Source organism: Petaurus breviceps, unplaced genomic scaffold, assembly GCF_028583685.1.
Source record: "Petaurus breviceps papuanus isolate PSGF00001 unplaced genomic scaffold, PetGlider_PUasm1.0 172, whole genome shotgun sequence".
In the NCBI taxonomy this organism is placed as follows: Eukaryota; Metazoa; Chordata; class Mammalia; order Diprotodontia; family Petauridae; genus Petaurus; species Petaurus breviceps.
The window spans coordinates 3,019,575-3,038,534 of NW_027185755.1; positions in this window are offsets into that span (position 1 = coordinate 3,019,575).

Genomic DNA, 18,960 nt, shown 5'->3' on the forward strand with positions numbered 1-18,960 from the left:
TCAGAGTTATTTAAATGTATACTTCTCTTATTATTAGCAATTTGGAGGATTTTTTCATATTTGCTGACAGCTTGCATTTTTTCTTTTGAGAACTGCTTGTTTATACCCATTGACTGTAATGATGACTCATTCTTATATATATATATGTATATATTACATATATGTGGGATTGTCTAAATATATATATAGACAAGGCTCATGGGTAGCATGGATAGATATGATCTATGAACTAGTTCCCTTTTGTGGATAGTAGGAGGAAGGCCATGCTAGCACCACAGGGGCAGGAGCAGTCAAAGTCTAGGACTCCTGAGGCAGGATGATTTCTCCTTCAGTTTCAGGTGTCAGGCTAGAATTATGTCTATCTGCCATCCTTCAACTATATTTAGGGTTTATGAATCTGGGTTCAAAATGAAAGCCACTTACCTGTTTGCTCTCAAGGACTTGCCAGCTTGGTTCTCTCCCACCAAATACTGATTATACAAAAGAGAGTCACATATAGCTAATAAACCTCTTTATCGACAAAAGCAGCAAATAGCAATCGGAATAGTTATTTAGATTAGAATATACCAAAGAACGCACAAGAGTAAATGAGATCTCCATCTGGGAGTGAGATAAGATCTTAGTTCAACCAAGGAGGGAGATCTGCATATCCCTTCTAATGACAAGTTGGTGGGACCATTATGTATCACCTGCTGTTTGGGGAACTCAAGCCATTCAAACTCTTAGGGTCTAAGCTAGGGAATACTCTGTATTTGAGAAAGCTTGTCTATATTAGGTGCCCCCATTTTTCTCTCCTTTTACTCCTAAACTCTTTGCTGTTTGATTTTCTACATCATCCATCGTTCAACTAAAACTGCCCTTTCCTAAGTTTCCAAGGATCTATTAACTGCCAAATCTAATGGAGTTTCTCTTGGTTTCTTTACAGTATTTGACACTGTTGATCACCTCTTCTTCCTAGGTACTCTCTTCTCACTAGATTTTTGTGACACTCTTTTCCTTTGGTTCTCCTATCTGTCTGACCACTACTTCTTGGTCTCCTTTGCTGATTTTTTCCACTCATGTCATGCCCACTAACTTTGGGTGTCCTGAGCTACTGGGAAGATGGTGGTACTAACAACACGACCCTGTGTAAGTCATTTAACCTTTGTCTGCCTCAGTTTCTGCATATGTAAAATGAAGATAATAATAGCATCTAACTCCTAGCGTTGTTGTGATGATAAAATTAGATAATATTTATAAAGGGTTTTGCAACCTTTAACTCATTTATATAAATGCTAGTTATTTTGAGTGTTATTATTAAATAGGGAGGTTTGAAAGAGGAATAGGTTTAGAGGGAGAAGATAATGAATCCTGTTTTCTACATTTTGAGGTTGAGATGCTGGTAGTACTTCTTGATGATGATCAATAGGCACTTGGAGATGTGACACTGTAGTTTAGGGAAGAAATGTCAGGGCTGAAACATATAGATTTTAGTGATCATTGGACCTTTGGAATCACCAAGGTAAAAAAGTATTAAGAAGAGAAGAGGGCCCAGGACTGAGTATTAAGGGACAATCAAGCTTAGGGAGTGGAAGATGGACAATAGACAGAGGAAATTGAGAGTAGGGAAAGGTAGGAAGATGACCAGGAGAGACCATATTTGTAGGTAGCAAGGAAAAAGCCAGTAGATGAGACACTAGATGAAAGATGAAAGAGAGAAAAAGGAATGCATGGAACCAGATAATGAAGGAGCCAGGAGGAGATGGAATTGAGAGCTCAAGTAGAGAGGGTGGCCTTGGAAAAAAGAAGTGCTATGCTCCCTCATCCTCTGAGACTAGAACAAAGGAGGAGATAGCAAGGGTTCTCAACCTGAGGTTCATGGACCCCCAAGAGGTCTGAGGACAGATTTCAAAGGATCCATGAACTTAAATGGGAAAAAAGTCGCATCTTTATTTCAATATCATTGGCTTTACTTTTAGTCCTATATATTAAAATTTATATTTGAAAATGTTATTCTGAGAAGGGATCCATAGGCTTCACCAGATTACCAAAGGGAGAGTTTGACACACAAAAAATTAAGTACCTGACACAGAGAGATTTTAAAATGTGGTGAAATGGACATTGGTAGAGGGCTTCACCATCAGTCTTCTGAAAGATACACTTGGTTTCCATGGTCAAGTAGGAGGGGAGTTCATCTGCTGGAAAAGAGTAGGATATGGATGTGATTGAGAGCATAAGGGAACAGGAGAAGGTTTAGAATAGTTAGTTGATAAATATTTATTAATCACTTACTATATGCCAGGCACTGTGCTAAATGCTGGGGTTACAAAGAAAGTCAAAAGACAGTCCCTGCTCTCAAGGAGCTTATGCTGTGGGAAGTATAGTTGTTGTTCAGTCATTTTCAGTGATGTCCTACACTTCGTGGCCCCGTTTGGGCTCTTCTTTGTAAAGATACAGGAGTGGTTTTTCATTTCCTTCTCCAGCTCAATTTATAGATGAGGAAACTGAAACAAATAGGGTTGTGACTTGCCCAGGGTCACACAACTAATAAGTATGTGAGGCCATATTTGAATTCAAGTCTTCTTGACTCCAGGCCCAGTGCTCTATCCAGTGCACCACCTAACTGTCCCCCACCCCCAACTAGACTATTAACAGTTCCCAATGTCAACATGTCATCTCTCATTCCTAGAATGTCATTCTTTTCCTCCTTCAATGACCAGGGAATAAGGATAAGAAAATAGTTCTGGTGAGCGTTGGGGAAAAGTACCCTTGGAAGTTCCATGGGATTTGGTAGGAACATAGTTAATTTTAGTCTCCTTTTGGAAATACTTGTATATTCAGGGGGCTATTTAGTCAGCAATGAAACCACTTCAAATTTAGACAGAACTGAGAATTTATACCAGCCAGAAGACTTAGGTACTGATTCAGGAGTCCTATTTCAGGGAAATAACTGTAGAAAGTGTGCATTTTCTAAATTCTGGACTTTCCTTTTTTTTCTGATCCTGGTTTTGGGATTTTCTTTTCCTAAGACTCTTGTGTTTTTGGCTGAATTCCATACAATCCATCGAATGAGTGTTCTCTCAGTGTGCCTTTGATTAACAATGAAAGCAGGATTAGTAAACTTGACTGGCTTAATGTACTGTATGTGGCTTTCCCTCCCTCACATTCTTGAAGACAGGCTAGGAGTGATAGGAAAAGGGGTGAGAGTTTAGGGGAGTCAGGTTTAAGGTTACTCTAAAGAGGCAACAGCATCCTACCTGTGCGTCCTGTGAAGTTGCTTTTGGCACTTTAAGGGTCCCATGGATATGCAGTGTGTATGTGCCTCAGCTCCACAGCCAGAAGCTTCTAGGTTTTCAGGAAAAGAAAAGACATTCAGAGAGGAGGAAAAAGAGGGAGATCATGGAGAATAAAGGATCAAAGAGGAGGAGGCCAGATGAAAAGGCACAAGAGAAAGAAAGGGTGGGAAAATATCCCTACTGATATGAAATTCATGGGGGATGAAACAAAACTGCCAGGTCCTGATTAGTGTGAATATAATGAATCCTGTGAAGTGGTCACATGTATTTGAATTCACACTATTCCAAATTATAATTATGTAAAATATGGTCATTGGTTCCAGCTTAAAAGAAACAAGCAGTGTAAATTGGAATAATGCAACCACTTCATGGGATTCAGTATTCACACTCATTGGGACCTTTTGTAGTTGTGGAGGCTGCAAGATGCCTAGTCTAACCTAGCCATACATAAGCTTATAGTTACGCACTTCAACATCTGATCATTTGCCAAGTCTCCTATAGCACCTGTTCCCTTCTCTCCACTCACATGGCCTTTCCTCTAAGTCTGGCCGCCATTACCTTTTTTGGGACTCCTCTGCTCTCCTCTCTTCTCTTCCCTCCCCTTTCCTCTTGTGAATCTAATGATCCTTTCTGCATAGTTGAGTCCCAGATCTATATATCCAACACCAATCTCTCCCCTAAAGTTTCAGTCACCCATCACCAATTGTCTATTGGACATTTCAAACTGGACAGCTGTCTCAAAAACATCTCAAACCTAACGTGTACCAAACGTAGATCATTCTCCCCTCCCCCCAGTCACCCTTTTTTCAAACTTTCTTATTTATGTTGAAAGCATCCCCATCTCTCCAGTCTACCAGATCTGTAATCTAGTGGGTGTCATCCTTTGACTTGCCTCAGATAGCCAATCTGCCAAATCTAATTGTTTCTACCTCCTGTTTCTATCTCTCCTCTGACCCCTTCTCTTCACTTATGGAACTAGTGCTTTAGTTCTGGTCTACATTCCCTCCCATCCTAACTTACTCTGTTTTTAGCTAGTATCTCCCCATTCCAGGATCTCCTATACACTGCTACCAAAGTGATTTTTTTTTTGTATCACTTCCACACTCAGTAAATTTCAGTGGCTTTCTGTTGCCTCTAGGATAAAATATAAACTTGTCTTTTTAGCTTTCCAAGCCTTTTACAACCTGACCCCAAATAATCTTTCCAGCCCCGTTGTATGTGAATTCCCCTCCCACACTCTGTGATCCATCTGACCTGTACTTCTCTCTGTTCCTCACTCCATCTTCCATCTCTGAACCTTTGCACTACTGTCTCTGCTGCTTATAACTGCATGTCCTCCTCATAGAATCCCTTTTTTTCTTTTAAAACATAGTTCAAGCATTAGCTTTTATGAGAAGCCTTTCCTGATTCCCACAAATGCTGGTGTCTTCTTTCCCCAGAACCCCTTGTATTTATTTTCATATAAATAAGAATATATTAATATATTTAATTCTCATATATGACTATATTAATAAATATATGAGAATATATTTATTCTTCCTATATGAAAATATATTAAATATATTCATTATAATATATAGTATGCTCATATATATGAGTAAATACCTTTTCTTATATATAAGAATCAATTAATAAATATACTTATTCTCACATGTGAGAATATATTAATAAATGTATTTATTCTCATAGCTATTATTTTCATAACTATAGTTATTGTGTCTCTCCTTTGACTGTAACCTTCTTTGTATTGTATCCCTAGCACCTAATAGACCCTGGAACACAGTAAGTACTTAATAAATGCATCGTGATTGATAGATTCATTGGACTAGGACAATAGTCTCCTAATTTGTCTTCTTACTTCCAGGGTCTCTTCTCTCTAATCCATCCTCCACAAAGCCACCAAACTGATTATTTCTTTTTTTTTCTTTCTGGAGGAGGGAAGATAGGGCAATTGGGGTTAAGTGACTTGCCCAAGGTCACACGGCTAGTTTTTTTGTTTTAAGTGTCTGAGGTCAGATTTGAACGCAGGTCCTCTTGACTCCAGGGCTGGTGCTCTGTTCACTGCACGCCACCTCCCAAACTTGATATTTCTAAAGCATGGGTCTGACCATGATACTCTCCTGTGAAAAAATCTTTAGCTTCCCTAGTGCTTCTAGGATAAAATCTCCTGGCATGTAAGACCCCCTATGTTGTGAGACTCACCTACCTTTCCAGTCTAATGATTCCCTCTTTATTTCAGTGAAACTGACCTAAGAGCTGTTGGCCGTACATACCTTTCTGTCTCCTGTCTCTGGGGCTTTGCACAGGTGGCCCTTATTATCTAGAACAGCACTTCTTAAAGTGTGGGTCATGACCTCATATGGGGTCAGGAAACATTTGGCAACAGTAAAAGGCTTTTTCTGTAATGACCAGAAATTAATTAAAAATCAAACACATAATGAATCCAAGGTGTTTCTGGCAGCACTTGCCCATGTTGCATCAGGCAACTTCACTGCAACCTTGGTTCTGGACACAAAGCAAGCACACTTTGCACTTGGCATGCCCTCAGGCCAAACAACACCGATGACCATTGCCAAAAAATATAAAAAGGGGTTATAAGTAGAAAAAATTTAAAAAGCCCTGGTCTAGCATGCATTACTTTTACCTGGTGGAATTTGCAGCCTTCCCTAAAATATGACTCAGGTTCTTCTCCTACATAAAATTTTTCCTGATGCTTTCAGTCATTTGCTCTTTCCCTCTTGAAATCACTTTGTATAACTGTAAAGGAAGGGAGTAAAATGAGTCAATCAGTCACTCCACCCTACCTAAATTTACTAAGAAAATACAGTGGTCTGCATTAGGTTATTTATCAGGTTAAGGACATCTCTAATGAATCAAAGGCATTAAATCAACATTTATCTTATTATACCATGAGTCTTCTATATAATAGCAAGCCAGTTTGGAACCTGGTCTACTTTTTGGCAGCTTAAAGGAGAGAGCAATTCTAGCCAAGGTAAAATGAGTGGAGTGGGGTAGATGCTTTCTAAACCCAGCTCTGACATTCTGATACCTGCATAACACTTTGTGAAACCTAGGCACAAAGGGGTCACCAAATAAGCAAGGGTTCAGGTGGCCACTCCAGGTTGGAGATAGGTCCTGGGTCACATTTCTTACCTCTTATTTGGGCTAGTTGTCTTTCCCAGTATCTTTTTTTTTTTTTAAAGCAATTGGGGTTAAGTAACTTGCCCAAAGTTACATGGCCAGTTTTTTTGTGTGGGTGTTAAGAGTCTGAGGCTGGAACTGATCCTGGGTCCTCCCAACTCTGGGGCTGGTACTCTACTCACTGCACCACCTAGCCGCCCCGTCTTTCCCAGTATCTTGCTCTAAGTGCCTTTTCAAAGTCTTTTGAGTGCCACACATAAGAAGAAATGGAAATTGATTGGAATTACATGAAATATTTCCAACTTTCTACTAATTAACTGTGGACTTTACCTTTTTCTCCACTTTGAATTCAATCTGGTTGGTTATACATTGAACATCAAAGGTACCATCATTATCCCAGGGCCTCATTCTGGTTCTGCTCATCTAGGTGAATCCCACTTTCCTTCAGGGGAAATACTGTCCTCTACACTTACAGCACCATTGTGTGGTTGAGGCTCTCCTAGAAAGGAAACACATTTGAGATCAATAGATATAAACCCCATCCGATATAGTAGCAACTATACACATAGAGCACCGATTGCGTCCCAGTCCAGTCTCTATGTATGCCAGTTAAGCCACTGTGGTTCTTCCCTGGCTCCCCAAAAGAAACACACTTGTAGCTGCTAGAGGGTCAACTCCATTGGACTTGCATGGCCGATGTAACCTGCAATCATACTGGAGGGCAAGTTCCAGACTTGCTCTTCCGTGTTCCTAACAGTCCTAGGAGGCTTGGTTCAAGAACTTTGGTGGAACTCTTACTCTCTTCTAAAGACTAGGTCTAGGAGTTCTCATTGCTCAGTCACAAGCCTAGCTGTCTTCTTGCCTTCATCCTCTCTCTCCCACCTTGCTAGCTGCTCTGACTCCCAGCTTGCTGTGGGCTCTGCTCTACCCTTCAGCAAACTCCTCCTATCACAGGCTCCATGTGATTACATTTGGCCTATTAGGGAGCAGGGAAGATCTTCAAAGCAGGAAAGATTTTCAAATTCCCATTACCATTACAACAAGAAAGATATTAACATCACCAATGACCATAAATGATGGTGTGGTAACTGATCCAGAGCCAGAATCTATCCTGGAGAACAAAGTCAAGCACTTGTAACAATAACACTAGTGGAGGTGACCTAATTCCAGTGGAGCTATTTAAAACCCTAAAAAATGATGCTGTTACAGTGCTGCACTCAGTATGCCTGCAAATTTGGAAAACTCAACAGTGCCCAATAGAATGGAAAAGGTCGGTTTACATCTCAATCCTAAAGAACGGCAATGCCAAAGAATGTTCAAATTACTGAACAATTGTGTTCATTTCACACACCAGCAAGCTTATGCTTAAGATTCTGCAAGCTAGGCTTTAGCAATATGTGAACCAAGAATTACCAGAAGAGCAGAATGATTTTCAAAGAGGCAGAGGAACTAGAGACCAAATTGCCAACATTATCTGGATTATGGAGAAAGCAAGGGAGTTCCAGAAAAAAAAATGAACTTCTATACATAAAGCCTTTGATTATGTGGATCACAACAAAATGTGGCAAGTCCTTAAAGACTTGGGAGTACCAGATCATCTTACTTGTCACACAAGAAATCTTCCTGAGGGCCAAGAATCAATAATTAGAAATGAACATGGAACAACTGATTGGTTTAAGATTGGAAAAGAAGTATGAGAAGGTTGTACATTGTCACTTTATTTATTTAACTTATATGCAGATTACAACATGTGAAATGCCAGGCTGGATGAATCAAAAGTCAGAATTAAGATTTCTGGGAGAAATATCAACAATCTCAGATATGCAGACAATACTACTGTGTTGGCAGAAAGTAAAGAAGAATTAAGAAGTCTCTTGGTGAGGGTGAAAGAGGAGAGTGTAAAAGCTGCTGAAGCTTAACATAAAAAAAAACACCCCAAAAAAGATAATCTTGGCAACTGGTCCCATCAACTCCTGGCAAAGAGGAAGAAATGGAAGCAGTGTCAGATTTCATATTTTTGGACTCAAAGATCACTGCAGACAGCAACTGTAGTCATTAAATTAAAAGACGTTTGCTTCTTGGAAGGAAAGCTATGGCAAATCTGGACAGTATACTAAAAAGGAGAGATATCACTTTGCTGACAAAGGTCTGTATAGTAAAAGCTATAGTTTTCCTAATTTCAAATTGTGGTACTGGGAAAGACTTTCGACTCAGACAACATACAGATCAAATCAGTCAGTACTTAAATTAATTCAGACTATTTGTTGAAAAGTTAAAAGCTGAAATTAAAAACTGAAACTAAGCTGAAACTTAAAACTTTGGCTACCTAATGAGAAGACAGGGCTCATTGGAAAAGACCCTGATGTTGGAAAAGCTTGAAGGCAAAAGGAGAGGGGAAGGGTGGAAGATGAGATGGATAGAGAATGTCATGGAGGTAATGGACATGAGGTTGGACAGACTTAGGGAGATCATTTTTTTTTCAATTTTTTAAATTTATTAATTTGTTTGTTTCCTTTTAGTTTACAGGATTCAATTCCACAATTCCTTGAATTTCACATTTTGTCCCCCTCCTTCCCCTCCCCCCCATGGCGGCTTATAGTCAAGTATAGGATCTGTAAATACTTTCACATTATACATTGGTCAGGTTATAAGGACGGATTGTACCAGCTGGAATGAAAAATGGTAAAGAGGACATAAAACCAAATAAGAGAACGAAAAAGATCAGGTATTTTGCTTCCACCTGGATATAAACTTAGTTCTTTCTAGTTCTTTCTCTGGATGCACATTTTTCTCTCCATCATGAGTCTTTTGGGATTGACTTATATCACTGCATTGCTGAGAAGAGTCCAGTCTATCAAAGTCGGTCATCACACATACGTTGTGTCTGTAATTGTGTACAAATTTCTCCTGGTTCTACTCTTCTCACTCAGCATCAGTTCTTTTAAGCCTCTCCAGGTAAATATGAAGACTGCCTGCTCCTCGTTTCTTATAGCACAATAGTATTCCATAACATGCATATACCACAACTTGTTCAGCCATTTCCCAATTGATGGGCACCCCCTTAATTTCCAATTCTTTGCCACCACAAAAAGAGCTGCTATAAACATTTTTGTACATATGGGTCTTTCTCCCATTTCTATGATGTCTTTGGGATATAACCCTAGGAGTGACTTAGGGAGATCATTGAAGATAAAAGGGCCTGGTATGCCATAGTCCATTGGGTCACAAAGAGTTGGACACGACTGAACAACAAAAACAGGCTTTCTACCTTCTTCCTTGGTTCCTATATTCTAGTACAGGAAAATGAATGAAATATAGAATTATAGATTCAGAATTAGAAGGGCCCCTAGAAGTCATCAAATCCAATGCTCTCATTTATGCTTGATGAAATTGAAGTCCTAAAGAGGTTAAGTGACTTGCCCAAAGTCACATAGGTAGCTAGGATTTGAACCCTGACTCCCAATCCAGCACTCTTTTGTCCTTGACATTTACAAATGGGGGGAAAAAAGGACATAGTATTGTTATTTTAAAAAGACTTTAAAGTCACTGGACAAAAATTAGGAGAAACAGGATAATTATTTTTCCAAACCCATGGTGTCTGGTCACTTTAGGTGACTCATATAATCAGTGTGGTTTGAAAATGAGAATAATTAAACACTCACGGCAAGCTGTACAAACACAGACACATCACACCGCAGACCACAAACACTGTCTCACTGCATGATGGAGAAGGCTGAGGGAGAGTATGCTTAAAAATGGTTATTCAAAGCTGGGAAAGTTCCCATTGCATTTTAAGGGGGAGAAGGGATGAAAAGAACTCGGGGAGGATCCAGCCCAGGTTTTACTTTTTGCTTTGGAACTGTTCCCTGATTCTTAAGGACAGTGTCTCTTATAGAGTCCAACTCCCATTATGTGGCTGACATGTGATCTAGTCAATGGGGTAAGAAGGATTCCCAGCTTGGGCTCATCTAATCCAATCCCATGGGAGAAGTACTTTCTTTTCCTTTTCCTGATACCACTTTAAGAAAAAGGTGAAAATGTTCTTTCCAAATGCATCTTGCAACAAAGAAACACAATTTTTCTGTTTTTTTTTTTAATTGTTATTTTTGTTTTGTTTTGGTTTTCTGTTAAAAAAAAAAAAGACACTGAATCCCTCAACTTCCCAGGGGTCAAAGCCAGTGTAACTGAGTCTTGTTATTTCAGAAACTACATGATTCTGATTGAATTTTTGTTGAATGCCATTTTTTCTCCTCTGTTAGGGAGATTTCTTTCTAATAATATAATTTTCAACCCAAGGAAGAGGCAGAGAAGGCAATTTAGAGTTAATTGGGATAATAATGAGCAAAACAGCCCAAAGGGAAGATTTGGAATTGTATTTAATCCTTTTTTTAAAAAAAGTATAAATAATTTAACTGCATTTGGTTTTAAATCTATTTTAATTGGTTAATAACTATAGCAAGGTGACAGAAAACAAAAATGACTTGGGATGTGAGATAGGGGAGATGGTAAGGGAAATAAATAGAAATAAATACAAGCCCCCCCCCCCCCCCGTTATTTTCTCCTCTCTTCTACACTCCCCCCCCCCTTGTTCTGACTTCTCTTCTGCTACTTGACTGTGGAGGAACTATTCCTTACCTGGTTTGGGGTGGCAGGTGCCTCCCCTCCCCCTTCCATCCCTATGATTTTGTAAAGAAACACAAAGCAGAAAGGAGTTGGTGAGAGAAATAGCATTATTCCTGAAAACGGCTAAATATCAGAGAGGTTAGTGTACTATTGAAAGGGAAACAAGAAGACTGCATTTTGTCTGGGAAGTTGGTAAGGTGAAATCTATTTGGCCAGGTTCCTGTCTCCATGCTGTGTCCCCTTGAAACATTTCAAATTGAAGATGAGCTGGTCTGGATGACTGGTTCTTTCCTCCTTTCCTGTTCCTTTCCCTCCTTCTAGCATAAGTGAAATCTTTCCTCTCCTCTTCCTCCTCCCCTCTCCTCTTCTTTCTCTCCTCTCCACCTCCTTCTTGTCCTCCTCCCTTCTCCTCCTCCTCCTCCTCCCCACTCCTCCTCCTTCTCTTTTTTCCCCCCTCCAGCAGCCAGGACTCTGGCAACTGGCACATCAGCTTTCTTCTGTTGCTGCTTTTAATGGGAAGCATGAAGCTGTGAACAGGGCTGATCTTCCCATCTCTCCCAGCTACTTCAGAACCCCTCCAGATTTCTTGCCTCCTTTTGACCCCCCAGTTATGTTGGAAATGGATTCTTGGCCTTCAGAAGGTCTGGGCAGACTAAGGGAGAAGAAGAGGGATACTCAGCACAGCTGGATCCATTAACCCTTCGCTCACTAGCTGCTTTGCTGCCCCCCCCCCCCCAAGGATCCAATAAAATCCAGGTGAGTACATTTTGGAAAGAAGGGTGGAATTGGGGGCTTCTGGGGGAAAGAAGGCAGGCAATGAAGGAAGGGCTGTCACCAGGAGCATAGTCATGTGTCTTTTTGTATTCCTATATCAGCTTGATAGGTAGAAATGAAAGTAGAAATGTTCCTTTCCACCTCTCATTTGTTATTTCTATACAGTGGAAGCAGGGGGAGGGCAAACTCAAGCTTGTCTTAGACTTGTTTGGATTTTCATTTTAAAAATCTACTTCCTTCCACCTATATGGAACTTTAGTGAGCATCTGATGCACTCTTTACCGCATGGGGCACATGTTAACATGCTGTTCCAGGAACCAGGATGATTTCTGACCATGGTTAATTTCCTTTTGTTCAATTTCTTCCACTTCAAGCACTCATTCTGTCTTTTCCCACTCCAACATCCAGGCAATCAGATCCATCCCTAGCAAATGACTGGGCTTAGTTCAGCTCGGTATCTCTTTGTCCCATCATCGCCAGAGGCTTTAGGTACCTAGGAACAGAAAGTTCCCAGCCACTCTGGTCCTGGCTCTTGTTTTCTGGGTGAAAGCAGTGGGTGTGACATTAGTGAAAGGGAGATGATGGGTAGATGTAGTTCACACTGTTGGGGATAATTACAACTTGGGAACCATTTCCTCCACTTAATATTCAGTCCTTTCAGTTCTTGCCTTCTGCATCCTACTCAAAATAAGGGCCACCAAAGGACTTTATGCCACCTTTATACTAATACATTTTGGTACAGAATTCTTCCCCCAGGATACATAATGCTTTTGTCTCAGGCTTTAGAAACCCAGAGTGAGAGAGATTCTGGAGCCCTTCTCTTCTCCCTTGCTGATGGCTTCATAGAACAGATGCTTCTAGGAGACATGCAGTGAAAACATAAACATTCCCAGACTGTCTTTTCCAGGTTTTGCATGTTGGCCTGAGGGTGAGAAACTGTCAGCAGAGAAAGAAGCAAGGGTTGAGGAAACATGAGCCCAAGGCATCGTTGTCCTGACAGCTGCTTCAGCTGAGCCGACATGAGTTGAGTTGATACCTCTCCATCTTTCCCCCCACCCTCCTAGGCTCATCAAGGCTGCAGCTGAAGAATCGATCATAGTATCTTAATTCATAGGATCAGCAATAGAGAGCTGGGAGAAATCTTGGAGATCATTCAGTCCGACATCCTCATTTTACAGATGAGGAAACTGAGGCCCAGAGAAGTTAAGTGAGTTGCCTAATGTCACACAGATAGCAGTTGGCATAGTCAGGATTTAAACTTAGATCCTATGACTCAAAGTTGAGTACTCTTTCCAAGGCACTTTGAGGGAGAATCTGACCTGACTAGGACCAGGCATTTCCAGAGATTACAAAAAAAGATGCTTTGTAAAGAAATATGTAATGAAAAGCAGAGATCCTCCCCTCTCAGAAATGATGTCGGTGTTGTTGTGGCCATTTAGAGTCCCGGTTATTTCTGTAACTTATACTGATCTCCTTTCTGCATGGTTTCCAGACTTCCACTCTACATTATGACCCCATCAGGCTGAAGAGAGTCTAGTGAAGGAGTGTTATGAGCTTCAAATGAGATAATGGATATAAAACCTTTCGCAAACCTTAAAGCATTATAAATGCCTCTTGTTCTTGTCTTCCAGTGTGATGATGGCTTCATTTCCTGAGCTTTCTATTTCATTTGTGCTGCCTCAAGGAAGGTTTTAGAGGAATTCAGGGGTGTGTTAGTAAATGCCTAACAACCTAGCTCTCCTGGAACAAAAGTATACACATATATACCTTTCAGTTTAATCTGTGTTACTAATTTTGTTATTGTTTAGTTGTTTCAGTGGTGTCTGACTTTTTGTGACCCCATTTGGTGTTTTCTTGACAAAGATAATGAAGTGTTTTGCCATTTCTTTCTTCAGCTCATTTTAATGGAAACGGAGGCAAGCGGGGTGAAGTGACTTGCCTAGGGTCACTCATAGTAAATTTCTGAGACTGGATTCGAACTCAGGTCTTCCTGACTCCGGGGCAGGGGGGCTCTATCCACTGCAGCACATAGCTTTTCCAACATTGTTGATACTTAAGTCTAGACAAAACAAAACAAAACAACACCCAATTAATCAAACTCTGATTAATAGTGATGAATGATTTTTGAGGTATAAATGTTCACCTTGAAAACTGAACAGTTCATTCTCAATCAGGTTAGAACTAGCTCCATCACACCCACCCTCGTTCCTAGAGACTTAGTTCATCTCTCTCCTAGATGATAAGCTGCCTGAGGGAAGGTACAATCTCTCATCTAAATGCTGCATCTCACGGGAGGGATGACTTGCAGTTGCTTACACCCTTGGATGTGAATTGGGATCCATGTGCAATCTTTATTTCCTTTTTTTCAGACCCCAGAGAGCCTCCATGCTATCTCTGAAAACTACTCTAGAAATGGCTAAGCCTATTTTGTGTGAATCTTCCTCTCAAGGTACTGGGGCAAATGCAAAGATCCCTGAATTTCAAGTCATGGGATCAGATTTCAAAGCCTGCCTGTGTACTTATTACCCAAGTAATCCTGGCTGTGTAAAAAGACACCAACAGGGCCCTGGTTAAGCAAAGGTGCACCTAGCAATATTCTTTCTGCAGACAGGTTTGGCTTTTTACCTTTGGAACATCTCTCTTAAAGACCCCTCCGTGCAGGCACTCATCACCTCCCACCTGGACTACTGAAATTGTCTGTAGTTGGGTCTCCCTACTGCGAGCCTCTCCCCTTTGCAGCCCATGCTCCCCTCAGTTGCCGCCTAAAGTGTGAGTCTGACATGCCACTTCCCCCTCAAGAAATTCTAGTAACTTCCCATTACCTCCACGTAATATAAAATTATATTATAATTATAAGTATATTATTTATAAATATAAGATGCCCTGTTTGGCTTTTAAAGCCATTTCTAGCCCCCTTCCCATCATCTTAAACCTACTCCCCCCACTCCAATCCTCTGTAATTTGGTGACACTAGCCTTGTATAAGACACACCATTGCCTGACTCAGTGTATTTTCACTTCTTGTTCCCCACGTATGGAACTTTCTTCCTCATCTCTGCTGCCTGGCTTCTCTGACTTTCTTCAGGACCCAGTTAAAATCTACAAGAAGCCTTTTCATAGATCCCTGAATGCTAGTATTGTCTCTCTGTGATTATTACTGTTGAAGAAACTGAGGTAAATATAGAGGTGAAGTGACTTGCCCAGGGTCACATATCTTGTAAGTGTCCAAAGCCAGATTTGAACTCTGGTCTTTTTGACTCCAGGTCCAGTGCTCCATCCTCTGTATCACCTGCTGGGGTTGGGAGAGGGTGATAAAGCAAAAGGGTTTAGCAAAAATAATCACATTTAAAAAATCTAGCATTATATGTAATATTCCACAACCATAGTCCCCCACATCAGCAAAGAAGTGGAGAGGGGTGTCTTCTCATATCTCTTCTTTAGGGGCCAAGATTGCTCTTATTTGTTCAGTTTTTTTTCTGACATGTCTGACTCTTCCTGGCCCCTTTTGGGGTTTTCTTGGCAAAGATACTGCAGTAGTTTGCCATTTCCTTCTCTAACTCATTTTACAGATGAGGAAACTGAGGCAAACAAGGTTAGGTCCCTTGCTCAGAGTCACACAACTAGTAAGTGTCTGAGGGTGGATTTGAATTTAGGTCCTCCTGACTACAGGGCCTGCTCTATCCACTGTGCCACCTGGCTGCCCACATATAATGCATTTTTATATATTATCAACATAGTCTATTGGGACCTTGAATTATCTAGATTTTGATTCTCAGTCCCTAGCATGGTCCTTGGGACATAGTAGTTGCTTAATACATGTTTGTTGTTGAAGGAGATGGTTTTTGGGCATGTAGAAGTGAAAGCAGTGATTATTATAAATTTTTTTTTGGAGGGGGGAAGGTAGGGCAATTGGGGTTAAGTGACTTGCCCAAGGTCACATGGCTAGTTTTTGTGTTACGTGTCTAAGGCTGGATTTGAACTCAGGTCCTTCTGACTCCAGGGCTTGTGCTCTATTCAGTGTGCCACCTAGCCGCCTTGAAAGCAGTGATTATTAAGAGGCATCAGGACTCATACATAAGTACAAGTCACTCCAGACTAACCTCATTTCTTTCTTTTGACAGTATTATTAGGCTGGTAGGTAGATCAGGGGAATATCAGAGAAGATTATATCTGTATTTCTCCATTTTTTATGATACTCTCGTGGATGAGATGAAATGATGTGGGTTAAGTGAATTTAGACTTCTTAAAATGATGGGACATCAAGGGTAATGATCAATGGATAGACAACAATCTTGAGGGCAGTCTTTACTGGAGTTAGAATTTGTCTTTAGCCCACTGTTCAACATTTTCATGTTGAAGGCACAGACGACGCTTACTAGATTTGTGGATAATTGGAACTGGGAGAGAGAATGAACCTCAGCAGATAGAATAAAGATCCAAGAAGAAAAGCTTAGCAGAGTAGAACTGTGGGCTACATCTGATAAGATGGTATTTGATAGGGACAAGTGTAAAAATAATCAGTTACCCAAGTACCGGGGAAGGTGAGATGAGGGAAAATGCAGCTCCATGATAATTTGCTCGAAAGACTTGAGGGTTTTGTTACATAGCAAACACATTGTGATTTTATGGGAACACCAAGGGTCTCTGATTTCCCCAGCATCGTAAGTGACTTGTACGGGGATGGCAGAGACACAAAGTGGCAGAGACAAGATTTGAACCCAGGTCTTTCTGACTCAATGCTCAACGTTCTATTTCCTGTGTCAAGCTACTTCTAGAATCTTAGCTTATATGAATGGAAGCTTAGTTTCTAAAGTGAGGGAGATGTGATAGCCCTCTTGTCTTCAGTTCTGTTCAGACCATATCTCTAGCATTCCAGATCCCAGCATCATGGTGCCTAGGACATTTCCCCCTTTAACTAGAATGTTGAGGTTGAGGAGTATTGTCAATGAACCCTCCAATAACAGGGGCAGAAAAGTTCAGGTCTTCCTGAGGCAGTGTAGGTCAGTTCAGTTCTGGATATGCAACCCACAGCTCAGGGTCCTCTAAAGACTTTGGGTTTACATGGATGGGGTCTAATCCTGAACCATAACCCTTTCTCTCTTTGATTTATTATGCTTCCACCCAGAGTTTACTCTGAGAAATATCTAAATAGACTCATGTCTAGTTTTTCACAAATGTAGATAACTGATTCTTAGCTTCTGTACAATACTCAAGACAACCAAAGCATTTTGGATATAAGATTGCCTTTATTTCACCCCATGGAAATGCAGAAAACACTAAAGGAACCCATTAATAGATGGAGGAAAACCATAAGGCAACTAAAGGAGTTTCCCTTCTTAAAGGAACTGAACTCATGGTTACTTATGGGGCAATCTTCTGGCATGTCCATTAATCTCTAGCTCTCCCACGTGGCCTTACCCAGCCCCTCTAGTCATGTAGTGCTCGTGGATATATATAAAGTATGGGTCAGGTGTGCCAGCACACCCTGGAGGCCCTGGAGGAGAATTCCCTCAGGGGATTAATGAGGGCCAATGAGAATGCTTCCCCAGGGTGTGCTGGCATACCTGACCCATGGCCTATGCCTGCCTATGGCAGTGCCCTATGTGTTCAGACTCCACCTGTTAGGCAAGCACACTTTGGAGTTGCTAGGCAGCCAAGCTCCTTTCCATCAGACCTGTGCTGCCTGGATAATTTATCATAATAGCAGTGGGTACAAAGTGCCGATACCTTGGCATTCCTCCCCCCACCCCTGTGGTAGTTTTGCTCTCTAGTTGTAATAGATTGCATGGGGGCAATCATCTTCTTTCTCCAAAAGCCACATCATTCGTTCTCTAGAAGGTCCAGACTCTGAACTTAAGGTGACTTTTGAGGAAACCCCTAAGCCCCGCACTGCCCAAGACATTTTCCTTCTTGTCTAGAATGCCAGATTCCAGCATCCTAGTGCCTAGGACATTTCCCCTTCTAACTAGGATGTTGAGGTTGAGGAGTATTGTCCACGAACTCCCCAATCATGGTAACAAGGGCAGAGAAGTTCAGGTCTTCCTGAGGTAGTGTAGTATAATGGGAAAAGCACTGGCTTGGGAGTGGGAGGACTTGGGTTCAAATCCTGTCTCCGATGTCTACTAATGATCTTGGCCACATCACTTAACAGGGAAATGCAAAATGCGAACTGAGATTTCTTTGTGAAGCTGTTCATGAGGTGGAGTGGACCTTGTGGTATGAACCAGTTAGGAGTACTATTGGATTTAGCTGCCCTTCATTTAGCACTTGTGTGATCTTAGACAAGTTGCATACTCCCTGGGCCTCAGTTTTCCCATCTGTAAAACAAAGGGGGAGGGGTCCTTTCTAACTGTGATCCTCTGGTTCTCAAATCCTCTGATCTTTGACCTGGGGATGGAGTATAATGATCCCTTTGGTCTGATTCTTACCCCTGACACCATCTTAAGAGTCAATATAATTTGATATAAGTCAATATATAAGACTCTTGGTTACTCACATGGTATAACATCCAGGAGACAATTTATATAACTGAACGCTACTTCTCTTTCTTCAGTTTCCTTCTTTGCTGTAGGGGCATTGGACCAGACATCCTTTAAGTTCGCATATACGCTATGATTCTAGAGGGAAACCAGAAAATTATTCTAGATGAGAACAATGCCATTGTGTAATAAAAAGAACATTGTACTTGGAATCCCAGAGTCATGGAATTTGGAGGGTCCTCCAAGGAATAATAATAATAGTAATAGTAATGATGATGATGATAGATAAGTAGTTGATATTTATTAATCACTTTAAGGTTTGGAAATTCTTACAGACATAATCTCATTTGATCTTCACAACCACCCGCCCAGGTATCAATATCCCCATTATAACAGGTGAAGAAACTGAGGTCCAGAACGTTAATTGATGGGGCAGCTAGGTGGCACAGTGAATAGAGCACTGGCCCTGGAGTCAGGAGGACCTGGGTTCGGATCTGGCCTCAGACACTTAACACAAAACTAGCCATGTGACCTTGGGCAAGTCACTTAACCCCAATTGCCCTACCTTCCCCCCTCCAAAAAGCAAAAAAAAAAAAAAAAAAGTTAATTGATTAGCCTCCACAAAATGCTGCTTCACTAATCATTCTACATCACCTCACCCATACTTGA